The following is a 15,771-nucleotide window of genomic DNA, read 5'->3' as shown; positions in this document are numbered from 1 at the left end:
CCTGGAGGGTCGGGCGTCCAAATCCCCAGGGAGTCCTAGGTGGAAGAAGAGGGGGATTGAAAACCAGCCGGGAACCCAGATGGAAGGAAAAGGCCTGAGTGGGGGGGACCCTGGGACTAAACCTCCTAACCCACATGATAGGGGAGTAACTAGAAGTAATTATAAGTGTTACGGGTGCGGGGAATGAGGCACATAGCAACCCAGTGCCCCAATGTCATAGAGCCCATGCAGTGTAACCCTGGGGGATGGGGCAGACCTGTGCAGCCTACTCAATATTGTAGGGGTTGCAGTCACCCCACATAAATATACAAGGCAGGTAAAGTTGAATGGGGTAGAAACCATGGCACTCATAGACTCGGGGAGTGCTAGCACCCTAATTTCGGGTAAATTAGTGAAGCACAGCCAGTTAATGCAGGCTAAGCATACGGGGGGTAACCTGTGTCCATGGGACTGTTAGTTACTACCCCATCATACCAGTGAAAATTGAAATTCAGGGAAATGTCACCGGGGTGAAAGCAGGGGTCCCAAACCTCCCATACCCCGTGCTCATAGGTAGAGATTTCTGTGGGTTTGGAAACTTGCTCCCACTGGAGGAATTGGAGGGAGAGGAGCTCCCTGAACTTCAGGAGGCTTCCGCGGCAGAATGTCACCTCCCATTTTTCACGGAAATGTCCCAGGAGCTTTCCCCTGTCCCGGGGAAAGGCAGGAAGACCAAGAGAGAAAGAAGTGTTATACCAATAAAATAAAAGCCAGCAGGATCTTATTAAAGGGGAAAAGGCAAAATGCCACATTTATTGTGAATACAGAAAGAATCGTAGTAAGCAGTTAGTTATAGCTATAACATTCCTTCATATTTATTCACACATTCATTTATACACACACAGGTTCTGCATTTGTTATCATAGTTACCAGCCTTAGAGTTGCTCATGCCAAGCCACTGGCCAGGTGGCCTGGACATGAGGAGGGAGCAGGCCTTGTCAGATGCTCAACTGATGCTCCTGGAAGTTGGTTTGCAGAATCAGACCCCAAAGTTCTCACTTTCTAGAGTCCATTTTTATAGGAATTTCTTCCTATGCCAGTCTATGGGAATTGCTTCATCATGCTGTTGCTGAATCAATCAGCAGATGGCACATTCCTGATGGCTCCATGCTGCCAAATGTTATCTTGTTCTTTGGTTCTCCCATTCTTGAGGCTGTTGGGTGGATTTCAGTCTGCCCTCCAGGGGTCCTCTGGTTATTTCCACTTGACGCCTTCTTCAGCTGATGGACACTGGATTCTTAGGCTGGCACCTCCCTGATCATTCAGTTATTATCCACACCAGGCATCCATCTACATACGTCCTCTATCTCTATGTTAATCACAATTGTTAACAAAGCGAGATGAATACAACAAAAGGGCGGGGAGTCTCTGGGTGCTGTTTCTGTTGTTACAGAGTATTGCTTTGAGTCTCTCTCTGTGTGAGTAGTTGTTACAAAGAATTGCTTTGAGAACAGACTCTGTCTTAGAATGTACTAACACAATTAGCAGCTTGCAAGTTTCACACACAGAGGGAGAGAAACAGTACCTAAAACCAAGAGACCTCTTAATTAGTAATACCCTGGAATTTAAACTATGGGGAATCAAACTCATTTGTGATTTTCATACAGAACTTCTTTAATATGATCCAACAGAAGGGCGGCCACGGCCTTGGGTACCTGAATCCTGATACAAGGACAAAGGGCTGCCCGTGTAGGCAAACGTACATGGGCAACCAAAGGGGAGGGCCCTGAAACAGAGGAGGGGTCAGAGACCCCTTCCAACCCCAACCTCACAGAGCCAGCCGAGAGGCAGAGACAGATCCCTCAGAGTTCAGGCTGATAAGCCCCGGGAGAGAGACTTTTGGACGGGACCAGGTGGGAGACACAAGGCACGAGAACGCCAGGAAGGAGGTGGCTGAGATAGATGGGGTACCTATAGAGGGAAAGGCTCCGGGGGCCAGGGCCTTATTTTGTGATCAAGAGGAATCTTCTATACCGGGTCGTGCAAACACAGGAGCAAGAGGTACACCAGCTCCTAATACCCCGGAAACACCAGAAGGCAATATTAAGCCTTGCTCACAGTCTCCTTTTTGGAGGGCACCTGGGAGTGGAGAAAACCCAGGCTCGAATCTTACACAGTTTCTTCTGGCCGGGAGTACATGAAGACATCCGGCGGTACTGTGCCTCTTGCCCAGAATGGCAACTGCACAGCCCTCGTCCACATCTAAAAGCTCCTCTGGTACCCCTGCCGATCGTCAAAGTTCTGTTCAAGTGGATCGCCATGGATCTTGTGGGGCGGCTAGAGAAAATGATCCGAGGCCACCAGTATGTGCTTGTCATCCTAGACTGTGCAACCAGGTACCCAGAAGCTGTTCCCTTACAAAACACAGCTTCCAAGAGCATTGGCAAAGAATTAGTGGCAATCTTTGCCCAGGTAGTGCTACCAAAAGAAATCCTCACAGACCAGGGAACACCATTCATGTCCAAGTTGATGAAGGACCTGTGTTCCCTGCTCTATGTCCAGACCCTGCGGACCTCGGTTTACCATCCACAAACTGATGGTCTGGCGGAAAGATTTAACCGGACCCTCAAGGCCATGAAAAGAAAGGTGGAAAGATTGGGACAATCTACTACCGTACTTCATGTTTGCCATCCGTGAGGTCCCCCAAGCTTCCACTGGATTCTCCCACTTTGAGCTGTTGTATGGACACAACCCCCGAGGCATCCTGGACATAGCCAAGGAAATTTGGGAGGAGGAACCCAGGGAGGGGAAGAACGTAATCGATCATGTGCTGTGGATGAGGGAGCGGATAGCCTGCGTCACTCCCATAGTGAGGGAGCACCTAGAGAAGGCCCAGAGAACCTACTACAACCGTCAAGTCAAGGTTTGTCACTTTCAGCCATGGGTACCAGTACTATTACTTGGTCACCGGGTTGAAACTAAGCTGTTGGCCCATTGGCAAGGGCCCTACGAAATAGTCGAACCCATAGGGGAATTAAATTACAAGGTGTGACAACCGGGATGTCGAAAACTAGAGCAGATATACCACATCAACCTTCTGAAACCCTGGCATGTGCGAGAGGCATGCACAGTGGCTCAAGAAGAGCTGCACCCAGGGAACAAAAATCCAGAACAGGTGAGGGTGTCTCCTGATCTAATGACAGCCCAGAAGGAAGAGGTAACTCAGATGATTGCCCAATATCAGGATGTATTCTCGACAAAGCCGGGTTGCACAACCGGGACATATCACCACATCATCACGAACCCTGGAGCCAGAGTAACTATGAGGCCCTACCGGGTGCCAGCAGCCAAAAGGGAGGAAAAAAAAGTGGAAGTCAGGAAAATGCTGGAGATGGGGATCATCGAAGAATCCCACAGTCAGTGGTCCAGCCCAATAGCGTTGGTGCCCAAACCTGCTGGCATCAAGAGGTTCTGCAATGACTTCCGCATAGATGAACTAGTGGACCGTCTGGGGAACGCCTGGTACTTGACAACCCTACACTTGACAAAGGGGTACTGGCAGATTCCCCTAGCCAAAGATAGTGTTTTCTACACCATAGGGTCTCTTCCAATATACGGTCCTCCCTTTTGGACTATATGGAGCCCCAGCTACCTTTCAGCGTCTCATGGACAAGTTATTACGCCCCCATGCCAGTTATGCTGCGGCCTACTTGGATGACATGGTGATTCATACCCCAGACTGGAAAAAGTGGGGGCAGTCCTTGATACCTTCATGCAAGCTGGTCTTACGTCAAACCCTGTTAAGTGTGCCGTACGGTTCACAGAGGCCAAATATCTTGGCTACGTAGTAGGAAAAGGTCTGGTGAATAAGTTACAGGCCATCCAAAATTGGCCACAGCCAAGTCGTAAGAAGCAGGTCTGAGCATTCCTAGGGGTGGTGGGGTATTACCGGCATTTCATCCCCCATTTTGCCACAAGGGCAAGTCCCCAACGGACTTAGTGAAGGTCCATGGTCCTGATCCAGTCAAATGGTCCGATGCAGCAGAGAGGGCATTCGCGGACCTATGGACTGCCGTCTGCAGTGACCCTGTATTTGATAGCCGCGGATTTCACCATTCTACAGACAGATGCATCTGAGGTGGGGTTAGGGACTGTCCTGTGGCAGATGATTGGGGAAGAGGAACACCCAATTCTCTACCTCAGTAGGAAACTCCTTCCGCGGGAACAAAAATATGCAGTGGTAGAGAGAGAGTGCCTCGCTGTAAAATGGGCCATGAAACGTTGCGTTATTACCTGCTGGGTCGCATATTTATCCTTGTGACCGACCATGCCCCTGTTCAATGATGCAACGGAACACGGAAAAGAACACAAGGGTAACCAGGTGGTTCTTATCCCTCCAACCTTTCCAGTTCTGCATACAGCACAGAGCAGGGAGTCGCAATGGCAACACTGATGGCTTATCACGTGTACACTGTCTGGTGTCCCAAGCTGCCCAACCCCTTGGTGTTGAGCAGGGGGGAGGGATATGTGTTAGACCCAGGCCTATTGGGTACAGCAGAGTAGCAGAAGGCAGATATACTGGCCACTGGATTAACAGTTTTCTGTTCCCTGACTGACCAGAGCAGGGGCTGCTCCAGGCTAATAAGAACACCTGACTCCAATTAACCTGCAAAGAGTCAGGTGAGGCCATTAGGTGGTCACATTAGCTTGACTGTAATAAAGGCCCCTCTGATACTATAAAAGGGTTCGCTCCAGTCAGGCAGAGGGGAGCCAGAGGAGAGGAAGTTGCTGGTTAATGAGAAGGGCTGGTTAATGAAGGCACCCTCAAGTCATTGGTAAGGGATCCCTAAGCTAAGGGTGAAGAAGGGAGAAGCAGGAGACCTGTGGGGAAGTGGCCCAGGGAAATGTAGCAACTCTGGCAGTGAAAGATTGGCTGCCAACAGCTACTACCATTAGGGTCCCTAGGCCAGAGTAGAGGGTGGGCCTGGGACTCTGGGAATTCTCTCACCAACCTCCTTGCTGGCTTATGATGAAAAGGGCTCAGTAGACTGTATCCCTGGCCCTAGAGAGAGAAGCGCTATGTGGAGGAGTGCAGTGAGCTTCTGAAGCTAGCATAAACCGTCTGGAAATGTGGAACCCACGGGGGACAAGGTCGGAGCTCTGCCACAATATTTATGCACATATTATGTAAATAATATACCCTTTATATATTAATTCCCTTTTAGCATTGCTAATAGGATTACTAATTATTTCTCACTAGTGTGGTTGTAGCTTAAATATGTTGTAAAATGAGTTTACGCTAGTGTGTACCTGGTGTAATGCAGTGGAGTATCAGAATCTTGAGGTTTAGTAGAGTTTTTTGCGGGGGGAAAGAGATGGGGTCTATTAATTGCAGAACTCTGTGACTGGCTATCTGATGAATTTTTGAATTAGAAATTATTAAAGTGTTTGGAGGGGAGGGGATAAACAATGTGAGTTGCTAAGAGCTGAAAATAGGTGCCAGGTTGGTACAAATACATTAATATTTAGGCCCAAAGTGTTCAGTCCTTAATCAGACAAAACCTCTCATTGAAGCCATTGTGAGTTTTGCTTGATTAAAAACCACAGAATTTGTGGGTTTTTTTTAATCTTTCTACATTAGTGGATCCCTCCAGATGCTTATTAATTGTTGTTCTTCTCTGAATTTCCTCATTTATGTGGTCATTTCTGGTACTGAAAACTCAGAAGTGACTGCAGTATTTTAGTTGCAGTCTTACCAGTACCAGCTGACCTGGCATATTTTCTGTTTTAACTAACTGAGCGACCTGTCCTTTCAGGAAGAAGACAAATATGTTGATGACTGTGAATGATAGCCAGTCTTCTACGCCTGTTGGGGAAGTTACTGAAGCCCTGAGAATCTATGCAATAATTTCCCCCGTGACCTTTGAGCCATCCTTCAGAAGGTCCTTTCGTCAATTAGGGCTGCACACGAGAGGCTTCCCCTGCTAGCCCACCCACACTACTCTTTACATCTGTTGAGAGAATACAGAAGATCATATAGTACGAGTCAATATGCATCTTTCACTTGCTTCCTCCTCACTTTGCCTTTGCAGTGCTTTGGTGGCCCCTTGCAAGTGGCAAACAGCAATGGTTTCCAAACTTTTTCGTTGCGTGGCCCACTTTGCAAGAGGGAGATAGTCTCACAGATCTGCTTCCTTTCCCAATCCCCTGGCCCCCAGTGTTTGTTTCCTGAAATGTTTCATTCTTGGAGTTCCTGTCCCTATGTGTATTACATGCACCTGAAACTGAAGATTTGTAGCAAGTAGTTTCCGGTGATCAACACCTACACATTTAATCTCTTCGTGCTCTGATCTGAAGGTATGACGGACGGTGCAGAACTACACCTTTCCAGTTCCTTCTCCCCTGAGTCAGAATCCTCTGAGTCTAAAGATAGCTCTGTGTTTATTCTTCAGGACCTGTAAACATATCATAAATAGTTTATTATTCTTAGTGTTCATCTAGTTTGTGTCGTTTAGGTCTCTCTGCCTCGAGGAGTCTCTCCCTGTGCACCAGGACGATGCCTAGAATCTCAGAATTTAAGAACTGCATTTTCTGCCCCCACTCCTTTTCTGTGAGTGATGAGCACCTGTGTGGCCTTGACAGCCTTGAGGAAGCTCTCATTTCTGTTAAGTGCAACACTTGTCACTCTTCTCTCCCTGAATCTGCGCGGGACAAGAGCGCTGACTAAAGGCACTGGTGTTGCTTGTAAACCAAGTGCCAGCTCTGGCCGAAGGCGTTAGCTAAGAACTGACAAACTCATAGCTAGAAACCAAGCCAGTTCCCCATGTGTTAGTTTTGTTCAAAGGTATTACTCTTATAAGAATATGTTTAGTCTCTATGGAATGTAAGTTGCTGCATGCATTAATCTCACTGGCAATATCTGTATTCCATGCTACATGGCAAATTATGTTTGTTTTATAATTGTAAAAATGCCTGCTCTGAACTTGTGAACTCAGACAGGAAGAGTGGTCCCCCCCACCCACCAAGAAGGATGATCAAGACTTAATGAATCATCTAGGATAATAAGCTTTGTTGATTGCCCCATCCACCCATGAAGAAGTTACATGCAGGAACCCTCGTTCCATCTGTCTGAGCTCTGGGGGAAGGTCATATTAAAATGCTCACAAGAAGAAATAGTTATCTCTTTTCTGTTTGAACTCTCACAGGACGGGAGAAACTAAACCTAGGCAGAGATCCACATGGTTACCCCTGTGTCTGCCTAGAAACACATTTTGAATTGACAGATTACAATATCTCTGTCATATTTATGAACTACAGATGGCAACTCATTTGTATGTATACGCTTGCTTGTTTTAACCTGTAAATAACTCTCTCATTTCTTTTTCCTAGTTAATAAACCTTTAGATAGTTTATTACAGGATTGGGTACAGGCATTGTCTTTGGTGTAAGAGCTAGGGCACCGATTGGTTTCTTGGGACTGAAAGCAACCTGAATATTTTGTGATTTTTGATGTAAGTGACCATTTATGACAAAATCCAGCTTTTCTGGATGGCAAGATGGACTGGAGAGCCCAAGGGGACTGTCTATGGTTAGACTAATACAGTGATCCAGAAGTTCATGTTTGTTACTGAGTTGGTAAAATCTAATTATAGAACACACCAACAGTTTGAGGTATCTGCCCGGTTTTTGACAGTCTGCCCTGAGGCACTCACAGTTGAGAGACAGCGTGACAAATGCATATCATGAAGAAGGCTGTGAGATCTCAGTCGGGCCCAGCCTGAGGAGATCCCATTGTACAGAGACCTCAGACAGTGGGTAGTGCCCCTCCAAGCACTAGCTCAGGAGCCAAAGGGTGGAGCTGTTATGCCCAAAGGATTATTACCAAGGGCTTGTCCCTAGGGGAAGGGGCACTCTCACAAACACGAGGACAGATCTTCTTCCAAATCTGCTCCAAGGCTATGTCTACGCTACAGACCTTACAGCAGCACAGCTGTACCACTGCAGCTGTAAGGTCTCCTGTGTAGCCATTCGGTGCTGGTGGGAGACAGCTCTCCCACTGGCATAATTAAACCACCCCCAACAAGTGGCAGTAGCAGCCTCTCCCGCCGTCATAGCGCTTTCCACACTGGCACTTTTGTCAGTGAAACGTATGTCAGTCCGGGGGGGGGGGTTCCCACCCCTGACTGACAAAAGTGCTAGTGTAGACATAGTCCTAGATGAAAAGATTCCTCTACAACTCCATCCAAGTTGGGTGTGTCCTCACATCCATATCATAAGGATTTAGGTCTGCTCACACCTCCTGAACATGAAGGTACGGTTCAAAGGACTAAGGATCTGTTGGCACAAACTTCAGTTCCAACACATAAGAACTAGGATTGGCATGCACCGACACCATCTTGAAGTTCCAGGCTATACTCTGCTCTGGTACCAGCTCACTCCTGCAAAGAACCACCATTTCCCATAACCAGTGCCAGATCCATCAGTCCCAACCACCAGAACACCCCCAGACTCTGAGGTGGAACAAAACCTCCCCAGAGGACATCTTTACCTTAACCAAAATCGCCTTTTCTTTTTGGTCTGACCCTACTCAGAGAAATACTGACATTGGAGGAAGAAACTACTTTGAGAAGACAGGAAAGCTTGCCTATCCCATCCAACCAGAGCATTCATCCAGTGGTACCAATGGCTCTGCCAGTTGAACTGGACCCCACCTTCTCTTTGGCTGAGTCAGAGACTCACCACAAAACATTATCTCCACATAGGGAGGCTACCCAGACAGAGACTCTCAAAAATCTGGGATTCCTCCTGCACCCAGATATGACTGTCCAGGGAACTGGTGGTACCCAGTGCCATAGAGTCCTCCATGACTGGTCAACCCTTCATAATGGCATTATTTGGGGTCCATGGCATACCTATGCTAGAAACCTGGATCCGTGCATAAATCCCACCTACCCTCTCCTAGCCAACACCAGCCCGCTCCATCGGGGTTTGAGAAATCTTAGAAATGTAAGGCTGGAAGGGACCTGGAGAAGTCATCAAGTCTAGCACCCTGTGCTGTGCCAGAACCAGGAAGAAGACATTAAAGTCAGATCTGCTGGGACTGACTGTTCCAATGGGTGTATCCTGCTCCTTGTCAGATGAGGCAGTTGCCTGATCTTTGCCCACCTACCTGATGACCACAGGCAGTATCAAGAGCTCCTGTACGCCATATCCAACTTGAGGTGGTCCAGGGTACTCAGTGTAGGCTCCTGGACATACTTTGGCCTTCTCGTCCTAGCCATGTAGCCGTTCCAGTGTACAAGGCCATTATGTAACCAATCTGGGTAGTTTGATATATTCATGCTTCCTGGCCCCCCACTCTAAAAAAGGGTTGAGAGATTTTATTGAGTACTAGCAAGGAGAGCAGAGTTCCTGTTTACACACACAGCACCCAACTCCCTCTTAGTGAAGCAGCTACTGAGATTTAGACTACAGCATCCCCAGGCAACACCCATGGACAATGGTGCTAAACACCTTAACCTCGTAGGGAAGAAGGTATTTTCTTTCACCAACGTTCAGTTTCAAATTGCTAGCTACCAGACCATGTTAGCAAAGTATGATTTCACCAACTACTCCAAATTTTTGAAGTTTAAGAACAAATTCCCTCTGAGGACAGGGCCCAATTCCAAGCCCTCATTGTTGTGAGCAGGCTACAATCTCTCTTCAGGCTGCAGTGGATGCTGCTGATACTGTTTCCAGAGGGATAGCTACAGCAATGGTCATGAGATGCAAGCCTTGGCTCCACCCCTTGGGGTTTCCTGTGGAGGTACAAAGGCTAACTTGTGCAATGAAAAAACTGACAGACTCCAGAACATCTCTTGATTCCCTGGGTATGTATACTCGAGCTCCAAAGAAGAAATACCACAAACAGGTCCAAAACTGCCCACTCAATTGTTCTACCACCAGCACCCTTAGAACCTACTGAACAAATGCCAGAGGTACAAAGATCTAAGTACGTACCTTCCTCCAACTCTACTGCTGCTGCTCAAACCCACCCACCACCTATGGGTTCTTTGTTGAGATGTTAGAGAATTATGTTCCTCTATTGATGCCATCCTACCCCACCCTCCAAACTTTTGGTAGTCCCCTTAACCCTTTCACTAACAACTAGAGGGCAATAACAGTGGACAAGTGGGTGCCACATGATCAAGTTTGTCTGACGGCCCCCGTAACAGACTCTCTTCCTGGCCCCTTTTCAGGGACCACTCCCACAAGAAAATCATATGTCAGGAAGTCAACTCTCTTCTTCAGTGAAGGGCTATAGAGCAAGTGCTACCTCAATATCATGGGAAAGGATTTTACTCATATTTCTTAGTTCCCAAGAAAAACAGGACGGAGTCCAATTCTCAATCTATACCAACTGAATGTCTTTATTCACAAATCAAAATTCCACATGGTCGCATTAGAATCAAATTTTCCCTCTTGCGAACTGTGTGCCCTCCTCAGCTCTTGGAATGCAAAACACTTACTTTCATGTAGACATTCATCCACCCCACAAAAGTTTCCTCAGATTCATGGTAGGACAGAAGAATGACCAGTTTAGAGTACTCCCATTTGGACTGGCTCCATCGGTGAGGGTCTTCCAAAAGGTCTTCTCAGTAGTGGTGGCCCAGATAAGAGAAAATGTCTATATTGTCTTTCTGTATCTGGACAACTGGCTCCTAACTGGCATATCCTAATTGCATAGAAAGAATAGTAAATATGGCAGGCGACCAGCTTGGCTTAACGGTGAAATCCTTGCTGATCTTAAACACAAAAAAGAAGCTTACAAGAAGTGGAAGATTGGACAAATGACCAGGGAAGAGCATAAAAATATTGCTCAGGCATGCAGGAGTGAAATCAGGAAGGCCAAATCACACCTGGAGTTGCAGCCAACAAGAGATGTTAAGAGTAACAAGAAGGGTTTCTTCAGGTATGTTAGCAACAAGAAGAAAGTCAAGGAAAGTGTGGGCCCCTTACTGAATGAGGGAGGCAACCTAGTGACAGAGGATGTGGAAAAAGCTAATGTACTATGTGCTTTTTTTGCCTCTGTCTTCACGAACAAGGTCAGCTCCCAGACTACTGCACTGGGCAGCACAGCATGGGGAGGAGGTGATCTGCCCTCTGTGGAGAAAGAAGCGGTTCGGGACTATTTAGAACGCTGGACGAGCACAAGTCCATGGGGCCAGATGCGCTGCATCCGAGAGTGCTAAAGGAGTTGGCGGATGTGATTGCAGAGCCATTGGCCAATATCTTTGAAAACTCATGGCGATCGGGGGAAGTCCCGGAGAACTGGAAAAAGGCTAATGTAGTGCCCATCTTTAAAAAAGGGAAGGAAGAGGATCCTGGGAACTACAGGCCAGTCAGCCTCACTTCAGTCCCTGGAAAAATCATGGAGCAGGTCCTCAAGGAATCAATTCTGAAGCACTTAAAGGAGAGGAAAGTGATCAGGAACAGTCAGCATTGATTCACCAAGGGCAAGTCCATGCCTGACTAATCTAATTGCCTTCTATGATGAGATAACTGGCTCTGTGGATGAGGGGAAAGATGTGGATGTGTTTGTTCCTTGACTTTAGCAAAGCTTTTGACACGATCTCCCACAGTATTCTTGCCAGCAAGTTAAAGAAATATGGGCTGGATGAATGGACTATAAGGTAGATAGAAAGTTGGCTAGATTGTCGGTCTCAACAGGTAGTGATCAATGGCTCCATGTCTAGTTGGCAGGAGGTATCAAGTGGAGTGCCCCCAGGGTCAGTCCTCGGGCCGGTTTTGTTCAATATCTTCATAAATGATCTGGAGGATGGTGTGGATTGCACTCTCAGCAAGTTTGCAGATGACACTAAACTGGGAGGAGAGGTAGATATGCTGGCGGGTAGGGATAGGATACAGAGGGCCCTAGACAAATTAGAGAATTGGGCCACAAGAAATCTGATGAGGTTCAACGAGGACAAGTGCAGAGTCCTGCACTTAGGATGGAAGAATCCCATGCACTGCTACAGACTAGGGACCAAATGGCTTGGCAGCAGTTCTGCAGAAAAGGACCTAGAGGTTACAGTGGATGAGAAGCTGGATATGAGTCAACAGTGTGCCCTTGTTGCCAAGAAGGCCAATGGCTTTTTGGGATGTATAAGTAGAGGCATTGCCAGCAGATCGAGGGACGTGATCATTCCCCTCTGTTCGACATTGGTGAGGCCTCATCTGGAGTACTGTGCCCAGTGTTGGGCCCCACACTATAAGAAGGATGTGGAAAAATTGGAAAGAGTCCAGCGGAGGGCAACAAAAATGATTAGGGGACTGGACTGGACATGACTTATGAGGAGAGGCTGAGGGAACTGGGATTGTTTAGTCTGTGGAAGAGAAGAATGAGGGGGGATTTGATAGCTGCTTTCAACTACCTGAAAGGGGGTTCCAAAGAGGATGGATCTAGCCTGTTCTCAGTGGTAGCAGATGACAGAACAAGGAGTAATGGTCTCAAGTTGCAGTGGGGGAGGTTTAGGTTGGATATTAGGAAAAACTTTCACTAGGAGGGTGGTGAAACACTGGAATGTGTTATCTAGGGAGGTGGTGGAATCTCCTTCCTTAGAAGTTTTAAGGTCAGGCTTGACAAAGCCCTAGCTGGGATGATTTAGTTGGGGATTGGCCCTGCTTTGAGCAGGGGTTTGGACTAGATGACCTCCTGAGATCCCTTCCAGCCCTGATATTCTATGATCCTATGATATCCAGAGAGGAGGTCTACTTGGCGACCCTATTCCTGCTCCATCCACAAGCTTCCTTGGGGAATCTGTGGCCTTATGTACTTATGAAACACCATTTGCCAGGCTCCACCTCCATTACCTACCAGCCTGGCTCCAGTCCATTTACTTATCAGACGGGGACAACATGAAGCCTAGGGTAACGATTCCCACCAAGGTGACAGCATCTCTTGCCTAGTGGATGAACCCAGAACAAGGTCGTCTGGGGGGTCCCTTTCATTACACCCACACCCAACACAACCATTAGCATGGACACACCCCTCACAGCATGGGGAGCCCACATGGGCAGTCATACTGCACAATGCTCCTGAACCTTTCAAGAAGCCAGGCTGCCTATCAGTCTACTAGAATTGAAAGCAGACTGTCTATCTTGCAATGACTTTCTTCTACTTATTCAGTCTTGCCATATCCAGATAATATCAGACAATAGGTTGGCTGTAGTTTACCTACACAGGGTAGAGCAAAATCTCTTTCTCTGTGTGTAGAGGCAGACAACTTATGGAACTGGTGCTCAGGAATGACATAGCACTTTCAGGGACATATGTACCAGGTGCATAGAGTTTTCTGGTGGACATCTCAGCAGGTATTTCTCCAGACTGTGAATGGGAGATACACAATTCTGTGCTGAGGGAGATTTTCGCTCATTGGGGATGCCATCTTGGGACCTGTTTGCCTACTAGACAAACAAGAAACTCTCACTATATTGCTCCAAAACAGCTCTGGGCTGGGACTCCCAGGGTGATGCCCTTCTACTGTCCGGGACAGACCATCTCAGATGTGCCTTTCCTCCCATTCCACTACTACCACAGGCCCTGAAAAAGCTTTGCCACCACAAAGCTCAAGTCATTCTCATTGCATCCAACTGGCCCAGGTAATTCTGGTTCCCAGACCTTCAGCAAATGTCAATCCATCCTACTGTCAGCATCTGACCCTTCCTGGATCTATTAACTCAGGTGAACAGGAAGGCCAGACACCCAATATAGACTCCTTCCACCTCACAGCCTGGTATTTGGATGGACATCAGACCTAGAGCATTCATGTTCAGACACCATTCAATCCCTTCTCAGTCAAAGCAAAAAGGATCCCACCAGAGAACACTATCTGGTTAAATGGAGATGTTTCTCCACAGAACCATTTGCCTTCAGTGTCTGTAGGTATTCAGTCTATTCTAAACTATATCTTTAACCTTAAGAAGTTGGGCCTTTCTATTAGCTAGCAGCAATCAGCACCTTCTGTCATCCAGTTGAAGTCTATACTATCTTTTTCTCAGCCAATAACAGTCAGATTCCTGAAAGACCTCATTAGAGCCTTCCTGCCGATAATGAAATCAATACCACAATGGACCTTAATCTTGTACTTTCCATGCTTACTAGACCTCCCTTTGAAATACTGGCCACCTGTTCCATGTCTTGTCTCTCCAAGAAGGTTGTCTTCCTAGTTGCCATAACTATAAAGGTGAGCGAACTGGAAGCTCTTATGGCAGATCCATGCGCCATATTTCCTCGGGAGGTTACCCTTCACTTCCATTTGAAATCCCTGAGGTTATTTCTGAATTTCATATGAACCAATTTATTCACTTACCGTTATTTCCTAACTCTCATGCGTTAGAGGAAGAGAGGAGACATCTTTACCATCTTGCATCTGATGAAGTGAGCTGTAGCTCATGAAAGCTTATGCTCAAATAAATTGGTTAGTCTCTAAGGTGCCACAAGTACTCCTTTTCTTTTTGCGAATACAGACTAACACGGCTGCTACTCTGAAACCTTTACCATCTGAATCTTTACACTTCTATCTGAATACTTCTTACCAATCACCCACATGTGGAATACAAACAGGGATCAGCACTCGAAGAAGAAATGGATGTTACTTACTTGTAATTGGCAGGTTTTTTGAAATGTGTGGTCCCTATCTATATTCCACTATTCGCCCTCCTTCCTCTCTGTTGTGGATCATGACTGGATTCGTGGTATGAACAGGAACTGGAGAGGTGTCGGTTTGTACCGCATCTTACACCCTCGGATCAGAACACAAGAAGATCAACTGCACAGACGCAGACCAACAGATTCCACTTGCTATAAATCTAGTCTCTGGTGCATAGAGCACATGCATACCCAGGTGTGGAATACAGATAGGAATCACACATCTTGAAGAACCTCCAGTTATAGATAAGCAACCTCCATTTCTGTAGATCACAAGGAAAAGCGTTGTAGGTAGCTGAATGAGAACTACTACCATAAAGGTTGGTACCAGGGGGTCACATTCTTCCCCACGGGCTGGCGGGGGTCCAGTCTAGATGGAATGAAGGTGGGCCCAGTATTTAAAAGGGTGGTCATGGTACAGGAAAAGTTGAAACCCACTGTCAGTCTACAATTCATACTCCATCGATCTCCCCTTGAATTTGCCTTGTTCCTTTTCCTTTTCTCTCCCAATCCCCTCACCTCCACATGACCCCTTTTAAAGATTTTACTTGCAAATAAATGCTTGGCACTTATATACAGGGACGCAAGCAAATATCCAAAGGGGATTTTGCCTAAGTACATGAATACTCCTATTCAAAATTCTGTAGCTAGATAAATGGATATATGACAACACTGCTGAATAAATAGTGGCTGGGACTGCCAAAAACCCAACATTAGAAAGCATAAACAAAGCAATACTGAAAGCAGATGGATTCATTTTAAGTCTTATCCTTTTTCAGTTAAGAGATGCTAATGAGGCAGCTTCACTCTGTACCATGACCCTGTCACATTGTGTGCTAACACCAGTGAGCAGCAGTAAGTGACAAGGGGTCTGAGTGCCAGCACACAGCTGCTTTTCCGCAGGAGTAAGTAATTATTACGGTAACTACAAACAGCATGAATTCTCCTGCTGCACATTAATAGAATTAAGTAGCAACAGGATATTTTGTAGCTGGCACCAGTGTCGTACAAAACTAGCAATTTTTGGTTTGTAAGTAATTTAGGTTGAGGTGTGAAACTTCCCCATTTCTGACAGTAAATGCAGTTTGTTTTTTATAGTGAAT

Source organism: Lepidochelys kempii, chromosome 1, assembly GCF_965140285.1.
Source record: "Lepidochelys kempii isolate rLepKem1 chromosome 1, rLepKem1.hap1, whole genome shotgun sequence".
Taxonomy (NCBI): Eukaryota; Metazoa; Chordata; order Testudines; family Cheloniidae; genus Lepidochelys; species Lepidochelys kempii.
The sequence above is the reverse complement of the archived record's forward strand: the minus strand, read 5'-3'. Positions refer to the sequence as shown.